This window comes from Canis lupus, chromosome 6 (genome assembly GCF_011100685.1).
Source record: "Canis lupus familiaris isolate Mischka breed German Shepherd chromosome 6, alternate assembly UU_Cfam_GSD_1.0, whole genome shotgun sequence".
Classification (NCBI taxonomy): Eukaryota; Metazoa; Chordata; class Mammalia; order Carnivora; family Canidae; genus Canis; species Canis lupus.
This window is the reverse complement of record NC_049227.1, coordinates 55,878,240-55,895,389: the sequence shown is the minus strand read 5'-3', so window position 1 is coordinate 55,895,389 and position 17,150 is coordinate 55,878,240. Positions and strand designations below refer to the sequence as shown.

Here is a 17,150-nt window from a genome sequence, read left to right as displayed (position 1 = left end):
ACCATTCTAAGAGCTTTATGTGTATTAACTCATTTAATTTCAGCAATAATCTTATGAGGCGGCACTATTATTATCCCTTTGTGTGGATAAGGACATGATCTCCAGATCACACAGCAATATGAAAAGGCACTGAGCTTTGAACCCGGGCCATCTGGCTCAGGCTTGTGCTCTGAATCACAAGATTATAGTATCATAGAAAAAAAAAATTAAACAAACAAATTGCACTGCTTTTAGAGTCAGACATATCTGCAATTGAATCTCAATTTTTGCTGATCAGCTACATGATTCATAGCAAATGTCTTACTTCTATGTCAGTTTCCCCATCTGTAAAATGGGGATGATAGTCTCATAGCTCATGAGACTGCGAGAACTGCACGAAACCCAGCACTTAGTGAGCACTTGTTAAATATAGATTATGTCCTGTACTGAGATTAAATTACCAGTCCTTTAGTGAATATTAACTTAATTGGCTGTTTTCTTGATTGGCTGGCTGTCTGGAAGCATCTGGTGCTTCGGGGATAAGCAGAGAAGGGGGACTTGAGAATAAGGGGGAATTGGTTCAGATGCAGACGTGGGAAGTGCTAAATTAACCCTCCACCTTTTGCACGGTTTTGCCTGAAGCCAGGGCGGTTAAGAAAATAAAATTAATAATACTCACATGGGTTTTTAAATCATCCTGGGGTAAAATATCATCCTCCTCATTTGTTTGAAAGAGGGTAGTGAGGTTTAGGGGTTTGCCCAAGGGCAAATTAAATCACAGAACAAGGGAACCAAACCCATTAAACAACAGAGCTAGGACTGAAATGTAGATTTGCTCATTCCACATTCACTCCTTTTTCCTCACCCCTTCGTTGCTTGAGTCAGTGTCTGGGTGTCGTGGCTGAGAAACGATGACCACAGCCTCTCAGAGGGACACCACTGCAGCAACAATGACAGTATGATCTTGCCTCTGGGGGAAGTGATCTATCAGTGGGAACAATGGTCTCCTCCACACATCAGAGCTGTGGATTCCCTGACAAGGGGGACCGACCCCTCCCTCTGGGGTCCACACAGCCAGGGTTAGATTACACCATCCCTTTCTCTTAGCTGCTTATGGTACTTATCTTTACAGCAATCATCTTTCCACAAAACAGGACACACACGATCCTGGAGGACACCGGTGACCTCAGCAGGCAGGTAGCTGCTGGCAGGCGGTGGAGGAGCCTACAGAGTAGAGCCTTGCCCGTTGCTCCCAGCTTAGCAACCTCTTGGCTCCACCCCATATTTCCTCATTTTCCACTCCAGAATGTGCAGGGTCAGGAGGGAGCCAAGAAGGCGGTTCTGTTTGTGAGGCTCCAACCACACCACCAGTTTTTTGGGCTCCATCCCTGCCAGGTGGGGGGTTATTACCATTTCCTGGGGGGGGGGGGGGCTCTCAGCCTTTTTTCCAACAAGACATGAATATTGTATAACTCACTCCTAGGTGAGTGCCAGGGGTGTGCAATCCCGGGGCATGATCGCACAACTTTCTTTTTCACGCAAGACACCATTTGTTGGCCAAAACGTGGACTATTAAAGCTGGGATTTGTTACACTATTTTCTTTACTTTTGTGTATGCTTGAAAAATGCCCCGTTGGGGGTGTCCACTTTTGATGTCGACTCAGGTCATGATCTCAACATCCTGAGATCGAGTCCCATGCAGGCATCATGTTTAGCAGAGTCTGACTCTCTTCCTCGCCCTCTGCTTCTCCCCCCGCTCTGTCTCTCTCTCTCTCTCAAATAAATAAAATAAAATCTTAAAAAAGAAAAATGCCATGATGAACAGTTAAAATTTAAATTTAAAAAGCCCTTTGTTTTTTTTTTTCTTTTGGTTTTTTTTGTTTGTTTGTTTTTTTAAAGATTTTATTTATTCATGAGAGACACAGAGAGAAAGAGAGGCAGAGACACAGGCAGAGGGAGAAGCAGGCTCCATGCAGGGAGCCTGATGTGAGACTCGATCCCGGAACACCGGGATTACACCTTGGGCCGAAGGCAGGTGCTAAACCGCTGAGCCACCCAGAGATCCCTAAAAAGCCCTTTGGAATGCAAGGGCATGAAAGTGATGTTGTGATAGAGCAATCTTGTGTCTGCCCCTGATTTTTTTTAAATACATTATTTACTGTAAGCCATATCTGCAGTACTACATCATCTACCATGAAATGCTTGCCACACACCTCAATACCCCAGTGAAAGGGCAGCTGGGATAGCAAGGTGGAGGGTTGGGGGAGGTCATCAGCTTGGTCCTTTCCTCTCTGTTTCCTTCCTCACATGAACCCCTCCATCCACGAGTTGGTATGGGGCACTCCTCTTGGGTGATGACTATTTGGAACTCTTGAATGGCCCTCTTGAGAGTACCAAGATTACCAAAAGGTAAGGACACTGTCAAGTGCCCCTAGAATTAGTATAGGTATCTGCAGTGAGGGGCAGAGCCAGAGGTTCCAAGGGAGGAAACACAGCTTGAATTAAAATCCGTATCTATGTTTTCACCAGCACTAGACTAAGCTTTACACACATCATCTTGGTTAATCCCTTCGGCAACCCAGACAAGTGAAGATCAAGCCTTTTCATAGATGAGAAAACAGAGGCCGAGTAACCAGCCAAATTCACATAGCTAAGATGTGGAGGCCTCTCAACTGGACTTCCTGACTCCACTACCTATATCACTTCCCAGTGTGAGCTCCTGCTTCTCAGAGTGAGCAAAAGAGCTTGGGTTGAGTTGCTCGAAAATGGCATGAAAGCAAGCAAGTCAGCTGGGTTAACTCAGTTCCTGGCACTTGGTGGGCATTTGGTAGATATTTGTGAACTGGACTTTTGAACAGACTTTCAGACACAAGGTGGGGGGTGGTGGGAGTTTCCAATAGGTCAGGGGATCACAGTCTGGGCCTCCACATGCACTTGAATTTCCCCCCATGGCAGGAAACCACATAGACTGGTCACAGGTGTAAACTGTGAAGTCCCAGGCGCCAGCCCCCAACACCCCTTCCATCCTCAGAGCTCTTCCTACCCCACCAGGAGCCTGGGAACAGTAGCCTCACCATCCCTGGGGGGGACTTGTCAGAAATGCTGAATCTCTGCTCAGTGTCAAATTTCTGTTCCACCCCAAACCAGCTGACTCAACACCCACATTTTACTAGCTTCCCAGGTGATTGTGCATAAGGCCCTGCCCTGGCTCAGCAGCCTTCCTGTAGGGGAATGTGCCAGTCATCATCCTCGTCATCCCCAGGCAGCCTGAGGGAAATCTCTTTTTCCTATTGTAGATTTAGAGGGGCTGAGCTGCTGCCCTAACCCCCTCCCGCCTGAAGGACCTGTCTGAATGAGAGTGGGAGGCAAACTTCTTGGTTGTCAGAGTTTCCAGGAAGTTCAAACCTCTGTGTGCTCCCCATGTGACCTCGTCTGTCTCTGTCCTGGGGCTCATGAACTTGGAAGGCATAAGAAGAGCTCTTCCTCACAGCGTGATCAGGTGGTGACAAATGTGCCACATGGAAGGAAATTAGTGAATAATCCTTGCATATTCTGAAGTGAGTCACATCGACCTTTCTTAGACACTATATCCCAGATGATTAGGCTTGTGGCTTCTATTTCTTAATTCAGAGTATACTGTTAATGAACACCTAGAGAGTGTTCCCCAAAGTACAAGGTGCTGGGGACAGCAGGTCAGGTAGTCCCTGACCTTGAGGCACTTTATACAGAAATACTACTATACTGTTACCGCCTCTGGTAGCAAAGCTAAATGAAGGACAGGTAAGACACCTCTGTGAACATGGACTGCAATGATTTGACTAACTATTGGGGACAAACTGTCAACAGTAGCTCTAGGGACCCTTATCCCCTGCCCTCTCCCCCCACCTCAGGTCTCTTGCTCTGGGCTCTCACTGCAGAATGTAGCCAATAGTGTCTGTAGCGACAGGCCCGGCTCATTGCTCAAGCACCTACTATCAGCACTCTGTGCTTTGCCTGTTTAATCCTCACTGTAGCACCTAGAGGTAGATATTATGCCCATTTTGCAGAAGAGAACATTGAGGATCAGGAAAGTTGCCAAGGTCACATGTTTACAAAGTATCAGAGGACTAGACTATAGATCTAATAGAGATTCTAAAGCCCAGGTCTCTCCCTCCACACCTGGCTGCTTCAACCTCACCCGCCTCCTCGTGGAATTTCAGGTGAGGGATGTATACCAAGCTGGGTGGAGGTGGTTATCTTACTGGTGGCTGCTGACCCCACTTTATGTATCTATGTGGTGCCAGCTCCAGGATCCAGAGGTGCCCTGCTTGAATCAACAAGGGCTGAGAAGAGGAACCATTCCAGTCCTGGGAGGGTTATCTAAGCCATGTTATTTTGAAGATGGTATAAACTTCTTCTTAGAATGGCTTTTAGCTTTTTTTTTTTTTTTTTTTTTTTTTTTTTTTTTTTTACTGGGACTCTATTTGGAAACAGAGATGAGGTAACTTAATAGAGCCTTTCTGTGTTTTGAAACCCAATGACAAGTTGTGGCCATTTGCTCTTGGGACACGCCAGGACAAGAGCCAGACAAGGAAGAGGTAAAGAGGCAGAGGAGTTGCTCCAATGTTCAACCACCCTCCTATTTACAGATGAGACCATTCAGAGGAGAGATGATCCCAACCCACATCCACAAATGATTCAGCTTCTAGTGTTCCAGGGCACGCTCTTCAGTCTTCCCTACCAGGGCCAGAAGTTGAATCTGGTCCAATTCTGTCATATAAGAAAGAGAGGGGAATCCTCGCTCACCATCGAGAATAAGTGCTGGGGGCTCGGATCTTCTCCATCCCTTTTCATGGCCCTTTTACCTGGCCCATCTCTCACTGCTTCTTCTGCAGGGTGTCTTGCAAACCTTTCCTCTACCCATTCTTCTCTAAATACCCCTTCTCCGCCCTGACACCAATGTTCTCCAGCTTGACCAATCCTAAGAATCTCCTGGGCAACTTGGACATGCAGATTCCCAGGCTCGTCTCCTAGAGGTCTGGATTGGAGAGATCCAGACAGAGCCCGGGAGATTCTGTGTGTCCTTATGGTAACAGACATTTGGGAAACCCTGGACTGTACTCCCCTTGTTATCAGACACTCCTTTGAACCCAGCCTGGAGCTGGCTAGTCCTCAAAGCCCCCTACTCCTGTCCCATGACCATACCTCTGGTACTCCAGTGTCCAAGCACACTGACCTCCAGACATGGTTCTCCATAGTTATACTGCAACCTGCCTCTTGAACTTCAGTTCCACGTCCAAGCAGTCTGTTAAATGTTGATGGTGGCACAGACAGCTCAAAATTAGCACATCCCAAACCTAACTCACCCCAAAGCCAGTCTTCCTTCTCTTGTACTTCTGTATGTCAGTCTGGCTGCCTGAGCTGGAACCCTGGGAGCCATCCTGCGCCCCAGTCTCTCTTCATCACCACCCCTACACAGCCAACTACTCACCAACTCCTCAATAGCCCTCAAATCCATGCCCTCCTCTCCAGTAGAGCTCCTCCTCCTCCTCTGTCACCTGGACTCTCCTTAACGTCCTGGCTGGTCTCCCACCCTTCGATCCTGTCCTTCTGCCATTGGTCTTGCACCCGGTCACCTGAGTGCTATTTCTAGATTGGGAGCCCAAGCCCATCTCTCCACTGCTTAAAGCCCCTCAAGAACTTCTTGCCATCCACAAGTTAAGGTCCAAACTGCTTAGGATGGCTCCCCTCAACCGCTCACTGAGCCCACACCTCACGTCACTGCTCGGCTTTCCCCTTCCTTCATCCCACCACCGCCCACCCCGCCTCCACCCCCAGCCCGGGCATCACATTCCTCACAACTTCTTTGCTGGCTCTACACAGCTGGGTTAGTGCCCTCAAACATGTTCCTCTAACAGCCTGCATTTACCACATTACATGGGCAAATTCAACTATTAACTAGGGAGAAAGTTTGAGGATTACTTTCAGGTTTACAGCCTCTCTCCACCCCTAGTTGTTCCCGCAGTGCCCAAGAGCTGGTTCTTCTTCGTACCTATGAATACGTCTGAAGCCAACTCTCCCCTTCTTCGGCCTTTCAGAGTGCAGCACGAGGACCACCCAGGGATCAGCCCACCTCTATCTCTTCCTCAAAGGGAGTGGCCTCTCCTGGCTATTGGCAAAGCTACCAGAAACTTGGCTTTGAACCATTCGTGTCTAACAGGTGGTCCGGATATACTGGCACAGACTGTGGGTTTAAAGAGAGGGAGAGATGGAGTCATAAAATGCCCTGTTTTCAGACCACCTTGAGCCCTAAGGGCCAGTCACTGGCGAGGGAATACTGTGCTTGTGGAGTCCAGGTGGGAGAGAGGATGCTGACCCACATACCTGCCCCCTCAAGAAGCTGGAGATGTCAGAGCAGGTTATCAGGAGAGCTATTTCCAAGCCAACCTGCCAGACCTCTGGGAGGGATGGTCAGGAGCTGAGACTGATGCTAGAGCCCCCAGAACTCCAGGGTACACTACCAGCGGTGAAGGAAACACTGCCCTCAGCCTCTGTAGGAGCTCCTTGGATGGACAAGGTGTTCACACTACTATAGGAGATGGCGTAAATCTCCACCTGGGCCTAGACTGCTGAATAATATCAGGAAGAGTATTGTGGGGGCGCCTGGGTGGCTCAGTCGGTTAAATTTCTGACTTTTAATTTTGGCTCTGGTCATGATTTCAGGGTCGGTCGTGAGATTGAGTCCCTGCTCAGTTGGGCTCCACACACACAGGGTGTGGAGCCTGCTTAAGAGTCAATGTCCCTCTGCTCCCTCCCCATACCGTGCACTCTCTCTCTCATTCAAATTAAAAAAAAAAAAAAAAAAGAATATTGTTGAACTGGATTTTGTAGAGCCCTCTGACCCAGCCCTAGTACTAATGGGTCACAAACTCCTCCAAAGAAGGGCTGGAAATGCCGATAGTGTCAAGCTATCTTTTTGTAACCCATCAAAAGCTGGCCATGCTATGGGAAGGGAAGTGGAGGTAGGAGCATTACATTCAGGGGAGGCAGCAGAAGCAGCATGGCCAATCCAGATCATTAAAGCAGAGAATGGAAAATAGGGCTGCCAGGTGCAGTTGTGCAGGTTGTTCACTGCAAAGGTCTCCCCACTGAAGGAGGAAATGGAGGCTGAAATCCAGCCTGTGCACCCATTTATTTCCCAAGCTGCTTGTCCTGGTGCAGAAGTGCGTTTGCTGGGAAGAAGAGGGCCTGTTCTAAATTACAAAAAGGCACCATTTGGGAATGCTGTGACCTTGAGGGAGAAGACATTGGCAGCAGCGGTGAGAAAAGCTTAGATGAATGCAAGAGAAACCCAGGATCTGGCAAAAGATGACAAGGGCTTTGAGAGCCCCAGGGACACTACTGGGTGGAAGTTCAGAGTCTCAGCCTATTGATATGCTGCCCAGGGCCATGATTATGCCCTACACCACCCCGTTACCTCCTTTACCCCCATCCCATTCTCTCCTAGGCCACCCCCGGCCATCCAAGGCCTCCATGGCCGGAGGAGGGGAGGCCAGTATATGTGGCTCCGGTTACCCAAACCCTAATGACTCATTCCTGAATGGGGTAAAGGACACCCCGTAAAGAGAGGCAGTGTCCCCAAGCCCGCCTGTGAGACCTCAGTGGGAGAGCTAGGCCACCAGCCTGTGGCTGAATGCCAAGTTAGAAGAGGCTGTTGAGTTTCTCCCCCTTTATTCCTGTCCTATTTATAGCTTCACCTTAACAGCATCCACTCCTGGTGACAGCTCACAGGTTCTAACCTGCCAGGGGCACTTCTAGAAAGATTATAGCCTTGTTCAGAAAGCTAACAGCACACAACATAAAGGAACCTGAGGATTGCCTCCTGCCTTTTCCTCTTGGGACAGAAGATGGCCGGGCAGGTGGAGGACCCTCAGGCACAGATGGAGAGGGGAGGCTGGGGGAGGTGGAACTAGCTTTTCTGAGCCCCTGTTCTGTGCTGTAAGTACCCGATTGTATTGAACTCTGCAACAACCCCGTGAGGCAAGTATCATTCTTTCCATTTTACAGATGAAGAAACACCCCTGGCCAGCTGGTAAGCTCTAGGGCTCTGATTTGAATTTCCTGGTCTTTCTGGCTCAGACACATGGGGGGTTTTAACCCAAACGATGTCACCTGCAAAGTATCTCCCTTGGGGAGAGCGAAACTCAAAATAGTGAAAAGGAACAGAAAAAGCTTGCAGAGTTTGGCTTCAGCAACTGAAGCCAATCTCCCTACAACCTTCTCCATTCATGCTCATCCTTCCAGGGCATCCTCAGGGGACAATTATGTTCCTTGCTTCCCCAGCCCCCCCCACCCCACCCCACCCCACCCCACCCAAGGATTTTTATTCAGGTGAAATGACTGTATTAAAGCCTCACCTTGGGCAGCCCCGGTGGCTCAGCGGTTTAGCGCCGCCTTCAGCCCAGGGCCTAATCCTGGAGACCTGGGATCGAGTCTCCCTGCATGGAGCCTGCTTCTCCCTCTGCCTGTGTCTCTGCCTCTCTGTGTGTGTGTGTGTCTCTCATGAATAAATAAATAAAATCTTAAAAAAAAAAAAAGAAAGAAAGCTGCACCTTGAGAGGGGCAGGAGAGATGGGTAGAGGAACTCATGAGCTGATGGAATATGAGCCAGCAAGGGAGAGCCTTCTTTCCATCCAGCCAGCTCCTCAACCCACCACTCAACCAAAGCATCAGCTCTTAGGGAATAACTGCCAAGACCCACAGTTTAGTTGATAAAATGTGAGCAGGAAGGGGCTGCTAACAAAAATAGTGATGTTTACTGAGTGCTTTTTATATAAGAGCCAAGGACCTTTCCAGGGATATTACACAGAGACCCATTTAACAAACACACACACACACACATACGCACACACGCACGCAGTATGAATGGGGAAACTGAGACCCAGACAGGTGACAGAAGTTGCCCAGAGTCTCGCAGCTCTTAGGAAGGAGACTTGCAATCAAACTCACACAGCCTGGATCCTAGATGCAGCCCTGCCTCTCAAAGGTCATCTCTCCTCACTGCCCCTCCTGTCACCTCCAAGGGCAGAGCCAGGTTGGATCTCCTGGCTGGGACCCAGGGCTCATGTCACACCCTGGGGGTTTGGCACACTCGAGACTCCAGGAGTGTGCTAATTGCACTTCACTCAGATCAGATTTCAGATCTCACCTGATGCTCCCAACTAGAGAATTCTTAAATACCTATTTATTTGTCTGACATCTGTACTGTACTTGAGCACCCCTGCTGGGCTCATAGAAAGCTAAACAGGACTTCCATTAGGTTCTTCCCATTTCCCCTCAGCAGACAGATACAAACAGAAGCAAGAGGAACAGTAGCACCTCCCATGTCACACACCCAGCAGTGCTTGGCAACAATTCTAAGCACACCCAGCAAGGCCAGCAAATATTTTGATAATCTGTCCCCTACAGAATTCTCCTGTGGAGAACACATGGACACAGCCAGGAGCCATCTTTCTTTCAGCAGATTCACTACAGGAAGAAACACTACATCAGTGGAGGGGATTTTGACTCTTAAGGCTTTAATATAAAGGGAAAGGAAGCAGGGTTGGAGGCGGGGGCTGCCCAGACATCTGGGGTCCCTCAGTCCCCCAGCGTGGAGCAGGGAGGGGGGCTGCAGTGGACATTTGTCGAGCAGGAGGCAGATGCAGTGGGGGTTAAAAGCTCAGAACTTCAGAGTCAAACCTGGCTTGAGGCTGGGTGACTTCCCGCAAACTGCTCCACACTCTCTGGTCCTCAGGTTCCACACTGTCAAATGGGGATAACAGGAGTACCCACCTCTTGGACTGGCCCTTGAGAATTAGAAACAGTAACTTTAGCAAAGCGCTGAGCACAGGGCCTGGCACATGCATGACCTGAGTCACCATCAGACACACGACTGTCATTGTGAGATCCTTCACTTGGCTTGAAATGAGCTCATGGGGCGTGTTCTCCACTATCACTGGTCCCCTTTTTGAGCCTTCTTTAGAGGATCTGAGGCCCCACATCTGACCCAAAATGTGCCTTTGGGGGGAGAGGGAGAGCCCTGAAAGCTGGGCAGCCGCATGGCCAAGAGTTCAGGGCCCGTCCTGGCAAACAACCCACAGGTGTCAGGTCAGCTGGGCAATGAGAAAAGCCCTACAGATTCCTAGCATGGGACATTTCTTCACAAAGGCATATAATTTTCCTTAACAACATTAACGAACATTTATCAAAAGCAGAATAACATAAAGCCACTGAGACAAAAATGACTTGGTCTCCGGGTAGAGAGCAGGTTGGGCAGGACCTCAGGGGCTTGTTTGACCTGGTGCCTCCTTCCCAACCCTCATGCACACTTTCTAGCCTCACCCCCAGGGCCTCTTTCCCAAGACGAATTTACCTCTACCTTTGGTGTAATCCCAAAGGATACAGAGCATTGCCCTGGGGCCCAACATTCTCCTAGTGACTCACCCACCATTTAGGCAATGAGTATCTGAGGAAGAAGAGCCACTGCCTGGGACCCTGAGCCAGGGTCACCAGGGTCACCTGGGTCCCTGGTGCCCAATAGCCACCTTCTCCTCTGAGGGTACCCAAGACCGCCCCAGGGGCAGGGTGGGATCTGGCCCTGAGAAGGGGCTGGGTGAATGTAGCAAAGAGCTCAGGCCACACAGACTGGTGGTTCGGGATGGGGTAGTTTGGACACACCGCATTTCCACAGAAGAAACCTAACCCTCCTGTAAAGGCATTGACCCATCCCACCTGAAACTTTAGGAGAGACATTCTTGTATTGGAAGGTCTTGGGGCCAACACACGAGCCCTTGTAGACATCCCACCACCACTCCTACCCCCTGTGCATATCCACATCTCTGTGACAGTCCCCCCCCTGAAGCCACATGCCCACTATATTTCCTTCAAACAGCCCACGAATCCTGTTGAGTGTTATGGGGAGAAAATGTGTGTTCAGGTGGCGGGGGGTGTGATTGGTTGGGGGGCGTGGGTATTCACGTAGGGAGGGAGAAGGTTGACAAGAAATCCAAGTATATGGCCCAGAAAAGTCTCAAAAGCAACTGCAGCCTGGCTGTCTCCTCTCTTACCCCAACTTATCAGCTAGAGCCAGGGGCAGGGGAGGTTCGTGGCCAGCTTTGCCTGGCATCTGTCCTACTTCCCACACCTGGCACCTGGCTTTGAGCAATGGAAGTGGCTACCGTGGCAACTAGGTCCTGCAGGAAGTCCAGGGAGCCCTGGGTTCCGGTCCAGGCCCTGTATAGTGAGGACAGCAAGGTGCCCGGTCCCTTGGCTGCAGGCGCCGGGGCAGCTCCAGAGCACTTCATCAAGACTGGAGGTGGGGGGGATCCCTGGGTGGCTCAGCGGTTCAGCGCCGCCTCCAGCCCAGGGTGTGATCTGGGGGTCATGGGATCGAGTCCCACGTCGGGCTCCCTGCATGGAGCCTGCTTCTCCCTCTGCCTGTGTCTCTGCCTCTCTCTTTCTGTGTGTCTCTCATGAATAAATAAGTAAAATTAAAAAAATTCTAAAGCCCTAGAGTGCAATCAGATGTTGCACTTTTATTTTTCACGGTTTATCTTCAAAGACTTTGGCAGCCAAAACAATACAGCTTTTCTTTTCTTAAAAAACCTCCAAAACTAAAAAAAAAACAAAAACAAAAACAAAAAAAACCTCCAAAACTCAATAGACACCCCCCCCCCCCCAAATCACTGAGGACAGGAAAGCCAGTTTTTGCCAATCTTACCTAACTCCATGATAAAGCACCTTTTCTATATAGCTTTTAAATTGTCATCAGATTAAGCCAATGATCTTCCTGAGCTGGGAAGTTGGTTCTGGCTCCAGCCTGGGTTGTTTCCACAGCTAGGAGAAGGGGGCAGAATCTTGACTCCAGTGGGAACTCAGGGTGTGGGATGTATATGTGGAGAAGCTCACAGACTATATAGAATTTAAGCACCTGATCTTTTAATGATCTTTTCAGTATTTAGAGGGGCAGGTATATGTCTCTGCCTCTCTCTCTCTCTCTGTGACTATCATAAATAAATAAAAATTTAAAAAAAAATTAAAAAAAAAAACTTTAGAGGGGCAGGTATTAGGACTGCAGTGATAATCATGGCTCCCCAGGCCTATTTACCCTGTGACACTGACTTTGGATGTGGTGTCTGTGTGTTCCAGGTTCTCCTGTAAAAGAGGAAATAAAGGCAAACTGACAGACCTCCCAGGGAAAGATGCATGGATGTTATTTCATATAAACCTCCAAGCTCCTATAAGCAATTGCCTAAGGTGCCTATATAAAATGCAACCTTTTTTTTTTTTTTTAAGATTTTATTTATTTGGGAGAGATGGGTAGATGGGGAGGGGCAGACAGTAGGGAGAGGGACAAGCAGACTCCTCGCTGAGCACATAGGCTAACTCGGGGCTCAGTCTCATGACCCTGAGATCACGACCTGAGACGAAGCCAAGAGTTGGATGCTCAACCCACGGAGCCACCTAGGCTCCCTTAAAATGCAACTAGTAACCGCCTCAAGCCTTTACATTCCCCCTTACCAAATTCCCATTGTTTCCTCAGATCTTTTCCTCTCAGAGGTGATGGGACTAAGGGAACTGGCACACCTAGTGTGTCCCTTTCTAGCCACAGCCACCTTCTGAAGCCCAGAGAGTGGTGGCCTGTTCTGGGGGGGCAGGTTCAAGTCAGGGTTCCCTGCCCTGACACCCTCTCCCTTATGTCAGGTGATCTAACTTCTGTGTGGCTTCCTGGCTCCATCCTTAAAAATGAGGATAATTATTGTTGGCTGTTGGGCTACCCCAAAGTGCTACCAGGAGAACTAAATAAGTAAAACAGAACGATCAGCATCACTAGCTATGACATCATGTTATCATTACAGAACAGAAAGGACAAGAAAGGAAGTGGCCACATCCAAAGCACAGACTCAAGGATATGATGAATAAGGACCCAGAATTACCTAGGAAATGACCCCCTGGAGCCTCTGGGGGTTAGTCAAAGGACTCTCCTAAAGCTCCAGGCACTGCCTCAGAAGCCACTTGGTGGGCTGGATCAACACCATTCCACAGCCCCGGTCACTTCCGCTGGCTCAGCACTGCCCTGAGCTCCAGGGCTGAGAGCAGCCAGCTGGCCATTTCCTACCTCGAGCAGATGTCGCTGCTCCTGTGGGTGAATGCACAGCAAAGGCCTTCTGGGTTCAGTGTGAGGAAGTTACCGGAGCTCAGACAAGGCTGGTTCTGCCGCAGGTTGAGCTACATGGGTCTCAGGCTGGTTGGACCTGGGTCTGTGGCCTCTCCCGGGCTTGCCTTCCGGGCTACAGAGCTAACGCTGCCCATTCCACTCAGATGCTTCTTTGTCTGTTGTCTGAACAGCTGACAACTTAATTCTCAATAATAGTGACTCACAGGATAGTGGTTCCCTTTTTTATAAAGCAGTCTTCTGTAAATCAAACCTTCCTTCTAGGTGGAGAAAGGTCTTTGCTTTTCAGTAGACAGAAAGAGAGGCAAGCAAAGTATGGTGATTAGAGGCACAGATGTGGGGCTAAATTGTGTTTCAATCTGGTGCCACCACTTACAAAGTGGTGCAACCTTGGACAAATTAATTTAACCTCTCTGTGCCTCAGGTTCCTCATCTAAAATGGGGATGATAGTAACAATTCATAGGGTCATCATGAGGGTTAAATGAGTTTAGAGCTATGCTGGTTCATAGTAAGTGCTTCTAACAGTGTCTGATAAATGTCCAATGGTGGGCACCTGGTTATATAAAATTCATATAATGGAATACTGCACAGCCACTAAAATCTCAATTATAGAAGAGTAGCGATATGGAAATACATTCATGATCTATTCCTCTGTGAAACAATAAGCTCCAAAGCAAACTACAGTATAACAAAATAAAAAATAAATCTATGTACATTGAAAAATGTATTAATATACACTGAAAGAATTTTTCCAGTCCTCCAAAATTTCTGTGTTCTGTGTGTTACTTTGGTAATAAAAAACCATAAGAAAACAATACAAATTACTCAATAATGAAGTACAGTAACAATTATTTAAATGTAGATATGCATAATCCAAATTAAATGATCATTCTTTGAAATAACAACGATGATGATGGTGATGATATTATTTCTAACAGTCTTGAGCCTAAATCATTCAGATCTGATGCTGAGAGATGACCACTGCCACATACTTCAATGGTTAGTCAAATGTTATCATCAAAAAGAAAAAATAATATTATACGCATATGTGGCTATGACATGCTGTTTTGCTTCTGGAAATAGTCAACAGCTAATTCATACCAACACAGCCAGATTTAAATCTTACCGAGGCCACAGGTGACCTACATATGTAAAACAACAAAAAGCAAATGACCCATGTGTAAAAGCAGTGAACTGAGAGTGCTTTGCAAGGTGATGAGCCAGGGGGCGTCACGCCAGTTGCATGCATAGACAGGATGGGGCAGGGCGAGCGTTCCTCCCACCATTGAGTCAGAGGTTTCAAGAAGGAAATGGAACTTCAGGCTGCTAAAATAAAGGAAGGAGATAAGCATCTCCTTTTACTGCTCAGTTGTGTAGGACTCAAATGGAGAAAAGACTGAGTCAAGAACCACCTCCTGAACCATGACCTTCGGTAATGAGCAGGCTTTCTACTCTGTCACCAAACCACTTCTCACTCTGCTCCAGGATCTTACAAAACAATAAACCTCCATACATATCTGATGGACGAGGCGGACATGAAATGGAACCCTCAGTGTGTCAGAGAGCCAGCACTAGGATGAGCCCCCAAACTACTTTAACCTCACTTGCAAGGTGCCTCATCTGGCTTGGCCTGGTGTTTTGTTAACGCTAATAGTTTCATATGCCCTCTTCCCAAATCCAACCGCAGCTCCTTTGCAAGTTGTTAGGATCTTATTCATCTCCATATTTTTAGACCATAAATTCTCTCCTTGGCATCCTGCTACCCATAAAAGATGCGAAGAGCTTTGAAAGGAGTACAACATACTAGTTGCAAATTCTGAAATCAGCTGGCTGAATGAAACGTTGGACTTACAGATACTGGTTTCAGTTCTCCCTTCTGGCTTTCCAAATGTTACCACCAGTAAGGTCTCATATTCCTCACCTACAGACAAATCACTCCGCATGGGAAGGATCATTCAAATAATCCTTTGTTCCCAAAGAACCAATGGGGTCCTGGGGTTGCTGTGGCCCCTCCCAGCGCAGGGCTCAGTGCATGGGCAGACTGAGGTCCGCAGGCCATTTTATCAGCAAGAACCAAGAGTGATTAGAATACCCAGGTGCTCTCTGTTCATGTTTTGAGGATCGACTTCTAAGCTTCAGGCTTATAACAGGGGTCACAGATTTTGTATCAGGAGGAGAATTGATCGCACATTTGAAGACGGCAATGCAAAGAATCACTAGTCATGCCACAATAACCTGAAAAAAGTCCTAATTGTGTTTCAAGAAGGGAGGGCTGGGGGACCCAGCTGAAGTCAGCGTTTTTTCCCTTCCAAGAGCATTTGGTTCAAAGCCACAGAGAAGAAAGGAACATGGGGGTGTCCATGGGCAACTGCTTGGCGCATGTGATAACAGCAGGCCTTCCTGGGGAGGGGGGTGTCTCTTTCGTCCCTTCACTTGCTCTCTGAGCCCAAGAGTCGGAGAGGCTACACTGATTTACAGCCTCATTTCTTTCCCCTTCTTTCCCATCCTCCCAGTCTGCAGTCCGTTCAAAGCACACTCAAGGGAAAGAGAAGCCAATGAATCTGTCCCGAGAAGTGGTTCTGAGCAAGCACTGACATTCTGACACACACTTTGTTTTCAGATAGGTCCTGTGTGCTTCAGTGGAGCGGGGCTGTGCTGTGTGCAGGTGTTTGTAAGGGTCCCTGGAACACAGAGCCCTCTCTTAGCCTAGGCCACCCTGACAAGGATGTCTTCAACTACTGGCATCAGATTAGCATCGACAGCGCTGAGTGCTCAAAGGCAGCCCTCCTCTCAATTCTCCCTTAGAACTGCAAGAAGCGGGGCGCCTGGGTGGCTCAGTCGGTTGAGCAGCTGATTCTTGATTTCGGCTCAGGTCATGATCCTGGGATCCTGGAATCGAGTCCTGTGTCGAGCCCCATGTCCAGCTCCATGTCCAGTAGGGAGTCTGCTTGAGATTCTCTCTCCCTCTCCCTTTGCCCCTTCCTCTACTCATCGTCTTGCTCTCTGAAATCAATCAATCTTAAAAAAAAAAAAAAAGGGAATGGCAAGAAGGAGGGAGGGGACTATATCCCACACTAGATACAGAAAGAGAAAAAAGAAGTCAGTTTATTTTTTTTTAAGATTTTATTTATTTATTCACAAGACACAGAGAGAGAGAGAAGCAGAGACATAGGCAGAGGGAGAAGGAGATTCTCTGTGGGGAGCCCGATGCAGGACTCGAGCCCAGGACCCTGGGATCACACCATGAGTTGAAGGCAGACACTCAATTACTGAGCCACCCAGGAGTCCCAAGAAGTCAGTTTAGATACAAAAGCTGTTGTGTTTTTCAATTCTATTTCTCATTTGTGGAGTTTCGACTGGAGGAAAAAAATTCTTTATCTGATCAAGGCAACCCTTCTCTGTAAGGACCAGAGTTTTGCTCCTATCACATAATCTCTATGGAATCTGCTACCCTGATGGAACATTACATAATTCTCTCACATCTCTATGTCAAATATATATATTTTTTAAAATAAGAAAAATGTTAACTTTCTATAATCAATGCACAAAATGAATAGATATACTCAATGCTCTGTTGTCTGCTTTCCCTTTGCAAAAGTGTTTTGGAGAACACATACTTTTTGACCCCTTTTTGCTACTCAAAAAAGTTTAGGCTTGCTTGACCAAATACACAAGGGAATGAAATAAAAATCTAGGTGCCCCAGTACTTTCAAAGCAGTATAAATCCATTCCTGGTGGGACAGGGGGTAAAAGGGTGGATGATGAGACTCGAGAGGTGGCCTCCCTCCTGCACCTGAGCCCTCGTTTCTGTCTTTGCCCCTGCTGGAGGGGTCAGTCTGGGAAACCAGGCAAGCGTAGCTATGCTGTGCCTGCATAGCTGGGGCAGGAGAAGCCTTCCCCCTGCTGGTGCAGGTATCTGTCACGTCTTGGCCTCTCCAGAGGTACTTTTGAGTACGGAGAACCAAAACCCAAAGT

General features: G+C 48.1%; 1 protein-coding gene across 2 annotated transcripts in view; it reads right to left on the bottom strand.

Moving 5' to 3' along the window:
• BCAR3 (BCAR3 adaptor protein, NSP family member) overlaps positions 1-17,150 on the bottom strand; it is a 156,222-nt gene that overhangs the window by 122,132 nt on the left and 16,940 nt on the right. The window contains exon 1 of one of the 2 annotated variants that reach the window (XM_038541306.1): positions 13,118-13,278. The exons of the other annotated variant lie outside the window; for it this stretch is intronic. The gene's annotated coding sequence lies outside the window, so the exon portion shown is untranslated. Of the gene's footprint in view, positions 1-13,117; positions 13,279-17,150 lie in introns of those variants that run through there. 2 annotated transcript variants of the gene reach the window in all.